Here is a 6748-nt window from a genome sequence, read left to right as displayed (position 1 = left end):
TCCAAATGCGAGATGTACTTTTAAGATACAAAACTCTAGATCCAGATGTGAAAATAACATGATCCCATTGAGATTTGAGGTGCGAGACTCAGAATCCAAATGCAAGATGTAGTTTGAGATTAAAAAAACTGCAGACCCAGATGTGAAAATCACACCATGGAGGAGTAACATATCACAGTGAAATTTGATGTGAGACTCTGAATCTAAATGCGAGATGTACAAAACTCCCAGATGTGAAAATCACATCATGGAGTAATAACATAATCACATTGAGTTGTGAGACAACTAAATCCAAATGTGAGATGTGTGTTGAGTTAAGACTTGTATACATATCTAAGATTCATGCAGAAATGTAAAAACCCTACCATAGGTCCAAATGCGAAATACATATTTTAATAGGAAAATCTGTGAGATATGTGTCCATATTTAGATGCTATTTTGTTGTGAACAATTGAAAAAGGTGAATATGTATTTTGAACTAAAAGTTCTGAATGAAATGAAATTGTTGACAGAGTAGTAATTTATTCATCTACCGATTAAATAATTTATATTCTGTTAACAGTATAGTAAGTATACCTTGTTTTGCGAACCTACTGGTAATAAATATAAAATAAAACTTTCATTATTGACCTGCTAACACACTTTCATCTCCCCTACCCCTGAAAAACAGGGAGATAAGATATAAGCAGCCCTCTATTAATATATTTTCAACCTTTTTTTTTTTTTTATTTTTTTTTTATTTCATAAAATTCTAAGCCTAGATCATTTTGGAAGACTCATTTCCCACCTTCCCCCCTCCAGATATAAGAGACAGTATGAATACCATTCTCTAAACAAGGTATAAAGCTAATGTTGTTTGTCCTTAATGATTGAGATTTGTGAATGTGTTCTCTCTCTGTTCAACTAAAAATACTTTCTCATTATTTAAATTTCAGTACTTTGTATTTTTAGCCAGTTAATGAACTCTAAGCAAAAAATCTAAATCAACAAACACTGAATTGTTTTCAATTTATTTTTGTCTCGTTGGAAATCTTAATATAAGCTAGCATATTTTTTTTTTATTTTAGCACAGGAAGTATATCTGATAAATTTTACAAATGGTAAACTAATTTGTTGAAATTCTGTTTCGTATTAATAAGAGATGTCTGTTATGAATATGTATTTGATAATTTAAGTTTATGAATTATAATTGGCTGTCTGTAAATAATAGTGAAAATTAAATTTCATACAAGTAATAATAGTTTTAAAAATTTGATTGTTATGATATCAATAATCGGTTATTTATAACATTGTATTCATGAATGCAATTTTGTTTACTAATTATTTTGCAAGATATAGATTTATTTAGGTATGTTGTTTGATCCTAATGATTTCATTACGATTAACCTCATTGGTTAAAGTATATATTGTTGAAAAAAGTCCTTGTTCTGTATATAGGCAGATTCAGAGTGGATCTTTGGGGCTTTGTGCCCCATTATGACTCGTATAACAGATTCCTACACTAAAGCCTGCCTCTACTCTGTTTCCTGTGTGGAAACAATTTATTGTAGCCAATCACAAAACAATAGGTCAGGATGTTGACTTTTTTTGTTTAATGGGCTTATAATACATACGTTTAGATTTGCGATGCAAGACTCTTCATTCAGATGTTAGATAAATATTAGGAGAATCTACAACCGATTGTTAAATAAACACTGAAATGTCATCCACATTTTGAAAAATGTCTGATTTCTCATACATCTTAAACTACATTTACTCTAGCCTCTTGAGACCCGACATTAATATATTCAACAAATCATTGTTTTTAAGGCTGAAATAGGACATTTGTATCCTATTTAAGAAGGTATGCACATTTTTTTCTGGCAAGGGGTTTTCGAGATACAGTTCAGTATGGCAACAAACAATAAAAAAATAAAAGGAATAGCGCCCTCAATCAGGCCAAATAAAAATAAAAACCCACAGTACTCTTGTTTAGCAACTACTCAACTTGCATTTCATTTCATAATGACATGGTAAATAAATCCAACTAGAGAGACACCTTTTCTGGAACATCAGACTTTTTCCAGCCAGTTAGTGTTAACATAGGGTCTGTGGTGTTAATAACAACAACATGACCTTGACCCAAACAAAGGGCATCATAATTTATGAGGCCACCAGGACCCAAGAGGCTAGACACGATAAAAATGGGTTTATACGACAGTACTGATCTTGTCATTTCGTGTCTAGTGTACGTCGTACGTACTAGTGCGACGTTCCGCAAACTATGGTCCGCTCGGCCCAAATTTGGGCCGCGAAACATTTTTGGAGGGCCGCGACTTAAGCCGTCTGGAAATTGAAAAAAAAGAAAAAAGAAACGTTTTATCATGGAGAAAATAGTTTTTAATAAAGCCGCTTCATTGTTACAGCGAATGCGTCGCTTGCACACGCTGCTAAAGTGCCAGATGATGCGTGCTATTTGAGTTATACATAAACTGTTTTTGTGTCTATGCCCCCTCGGGAGCCTTTATATGTATATTTGTTCCTGATAGTTCTAGTATGCAACATTATTTTCTATAAATAAATGTAAATATACCTTGTTTAAGCATTAAATACATGTCAAGCGCGGATCCAGAGTTTACCTTGGCTATCGCACAGATGGGTTCCCATATTGGGAGAGTCATGAGAAGAGAGCTAGTTTGTTTTGTCGCTGGAAGATAAATTTTAAATATTCGAAAAGTTTTTGTTTTCTAGATTCTTTGAATTACACTTCGTGCATTATAAGACGTATTATTGAATGCACTTTGAATTCATAGTTTTTCCCTACTTTGCTATGGACAATTAAATGATGATGAAGAAGATGTTACGGTTGGGAATTTGGAGACATTATCGTCATCGTCAAATGTTCAATGAACACAGTCGGACAATAGATGATTTATGATATCTGTTTTGTATAGAAAGTAATCTGAAACCCATAAAATATCAGTTCAGGCATTCATTCATCTGTCTGTGGAAAATATAACATATGAATCATACAAAATAAAAAGAATTCAAATAAAATTAAAAATATGTAAAAAACATCTACACTAAATCAAAATGGAATATTCACTGCCTGTTGGATCCCAGTTTTAGTATTGCAGGGGTTCTGAAGGCTTTACAGTATAACCAATCCCCGTATTTCTGATAGATTGCTGATTAAAATGTAAAATATTTAATATTTTATATTCAGTACATTCTCAAATGTTATGTAAATCTCATATATCCAAAAATTACGTTATATTCATGCACCGAATTAGAAAGTTTAACTTAATAATTTTGATATGTTTTATGTTGAATGGTTTTTAATATTATTACAGTCTAATATGACCAAAACATAAGGAAGTCCTCTCCTTTAAACTTCTAACCTATTAGTAAACTTTGCGTACCTCAATATTTATATATTTCCTTAAATCAAGGAAGTCCACTCTTTAAATTAGTATATATATAGAGAATTTTGTCTGTCAATCTCAGATATCCAATTTTTTTTAGGAAATTACGTTTTATGCATGCACCGATATGAGAACTTTAACCTAATAACGTTGATATGTATATGTTTTATGTTTGTTTGTTGAATGGACTTCTTTAATAATAATATTACAGTCTAATATGACCACAACATAAGGAAGTCCACTCTGTAAATGTTTAGCGTAATATTGTACAGAGAATTTCGATTGTTTATCAATATCATCATGTTAGATCCAAATCACATTTTATGCAAGCACCGACGAGGAAAGATTAAACATAATGTTGATATGTACATGTTTTATATTATGTGTTGATTGGTCTTAGTTAATAATATTACAGTTTAATGGCTTAATGTAATAATTAAGGTTTACAATACAGTTTAATGGCCCCGGAACCCTGAACCCCGACCTGGGGCCCTTGGCGGCCCCTAGCCCCAATCATCATGTGGGGGAACACAAATGTACGGTATTATTTATTTAATAAAATAATATTTAATTTGTATACAATAAAATTTTATCACTGGAGAGAACAGATAATGATGTCGAAATATTGTATATACATGGAGGCTTCATGATCAAAAATTTCTTGCCAGGATTTGGTATGTTGGTCCCTGGTGCGGCTGGGCCGCGGCTTGGTGCCTGGAATCGTAAATAGGACATGAAGTAAAAAAGTTTGCGGAACGCATGATATAGATTTATTTAGGTATGCTGTTTGATACTAACGATTTCATTACGAATGACCTCATTGGCTAAAGTAAATATTTTTGAAAGAGTCCTTCTGTATATAGGCAGATTCCGAGTGGACCTTTTGGGGTTATGTGTCCCATTATGACTCGTAGAACAGATTCCTACACTCTATTTCTACTGTTGAACCAATTTATTTATTATAGAATCACAAGAAGATGTTGATGTTTCTTTTGTTTTATGGGCTTACAATGCACACGTTTACATGTGAGATGCAAGATTCTTCATTCAATTGTTAGATAAATATTAAGATTTGAAAATATACAACTGATTGTTAAATAAACATGTCATCCACATTTAAAAAATGCCTGTAATTTCTTAGAATGGAAAAGTTCAGTTGTGAACTATTTTAAAGTGCTCTGTCCAGATTATCAGATTTTTATTGAGAAAAAAACCGGCTTGTACATAGATGTCGTTACCTGACTGACAATGGCGAACGAGTATGCGCTCTCGTGCGGCTATCTGCAGGGGCTCCGGGCCCCTACCCACAGAGTCCTCGATCTACCTCTGACCCAAAAGATCTTTGTTGATACAGAACAGAATAATTTGTCTCTGACATGGACTGTAGGACATATATCATATTATACCAGGTGACGGATTAAAGGCCCCTAGGTTTGTCAAATTTGTGAAAACAATTGATAAAAAGAGAATGACATTCAAATTTTAAGTCTGTGAGTGCCATTTTCGGCCATCTAGAGGTGCCATAACTTAATTACCTCATCCCAAACGATGTTGGGGCTGAGGTGGTACAGATCCTCCATCTGTGAAAGTCTCCTCCCTCTGGACCCCTCAATTTCAAATTCCTATTACATCCGACACTGATATATCATGTTTTCGTCGATAAATACATTTATTATGGCCGGCAGAACAATGTCTATGCAGATTTTTTTTTTTTTTTTTTGTTAAAGAGTGGAGCCCCCACTTTGACAAACGTTCCGGCGGCCCTGTGTATAATATATAAAATGGCAAACACGTTTTAAAAATCACATTTAAACCCCACACTGGAATTGGCGACTGGGACCGGAAAAGGGCCCCCAGTCTCAGAAAACCACAGGGCCCCCGGCACTAGTGTTATGCCACTACTAACAGATTGTCCGGAGAGGAGGTACAACATTTTACAGAATTACAATATAAGGGGAAATGTCTTTATATGCAGAATGTACCATATTAACAGAGATTCAAGAAGAGTTTCAGGGCCTGAAAGGTAAAATGAATAAGCCGCAATTCAACTCATTGCTGTAAAACAGTACAGAGGATTGGAGTTGTACTTCGTTGACATAAAGTAAACAACGTGATCATGTCACATGTATTTGGCAAGTCAGGTGTTTGTCTATTTTATTATCTATTTCGAATATCAATAGCTATTCACTTCTTTGGTTATCATGTGATTTGCACTAACAAAATATTATCCAGTACAAAATCACACTACATCAAACAGTGAAGTAAGAGTAAATACGGTACAGCCTTGCGAAGCCATAGGGCTCAAAAGGATGGAGCTTATCCCCAGTTTCCAACAGGCCTATTATTACTAACCTTGATCTTACATTCAAAAATCTTTTTATATGAATTTGGCTTTAAAGTGTGCAGCCTTTAATGAATATATTGAAATAAACCCACTTTAATTTTTAGATTTAGAAGTGGGTTGGCGCAGTGGGAACAGTTTGGTTCCCCAACCTTGAGGTCGAGTTTTTAATCCCCTCGCTATGCATTTCACTCCTTGGGCAAAGCACTCTATCTCCATTGCTTCTCTCCACCCAGGAGTATAAATTGTTACCTGGTAGGGTTAAATGCCAAAAAATGCGCTGATGTAGCTGCTGCAACATTAATATATACTTCCCCAGGGAGCTTGAGTTTATGTTCCATAGGCATTTAATCCAATGACGGGGGTAGTAATGTGAAGCGCTTAGAGGCCTTGTTGGCGTTAAGCGCTATATAAATCTAACATATTATTATACTATTATTAATTTTAATGTGTATGCATAGATGATTATCTAATATTGTGCCTTTTTGAATTTGAAGGTAAAATTTTGTCCTATAGCAAATTACAGTACAGTACTTTATTATAGCTGGTCAATATTTTGGGGTAAAGCACTAGTCTGTTTAGCCCCCCCCCCCCCCACTTCTAAATAAGTGGATAGGCCTATCTAGCAGTATTGTATGGTGGGGGGCCAGAGCATTCAATGGGGTGCTAACTCGCAAAATAAGGTGATAGGTTATTTTTAACTACTTCAGCATGATAGTTTTGCTTCGAAAATTTTCAATGGGGAATGAGCTTTTTTTTAGGTGGGGGGGGGGGCATGCACCACTAGATACGCTACTGATCAGCCCCTGGTCTATGTTATCTAAAATTATCTAGAATGAGAGTTATATATTTTTGAACTTTGATATTATGACCTCAATTTGATAATAAAATTTTAGTTCCTAAAGGGTGTGTTTGATGTAGAAAAGGGGGAAAACAGAAACAACAATGGCGAAGTTAACAAGTCTTTTGTGTTTGCTGGTCGGAGCTTCGCTCTGTAGTGGCT

Source organism: Anneissia japonica, unplaced genomic scaffold (genome assembly GCF_011630105.1).
Source record: "Anneissia japonica isolate Jap-2015-1 unplaced genomic scaffold, ASM1163010v1 scaffold2878_len565122_cov162, whole genome shotgun sequence".
Lineage (NCBI taxonomy): Eukaryota > Metazoa > Echinodermata > Crinoidea > Comatulida > Comatulidae > Anneissia > Anneissia japonica.
This window is presented reverse-complemented; position numbering follows the sequence as displayed.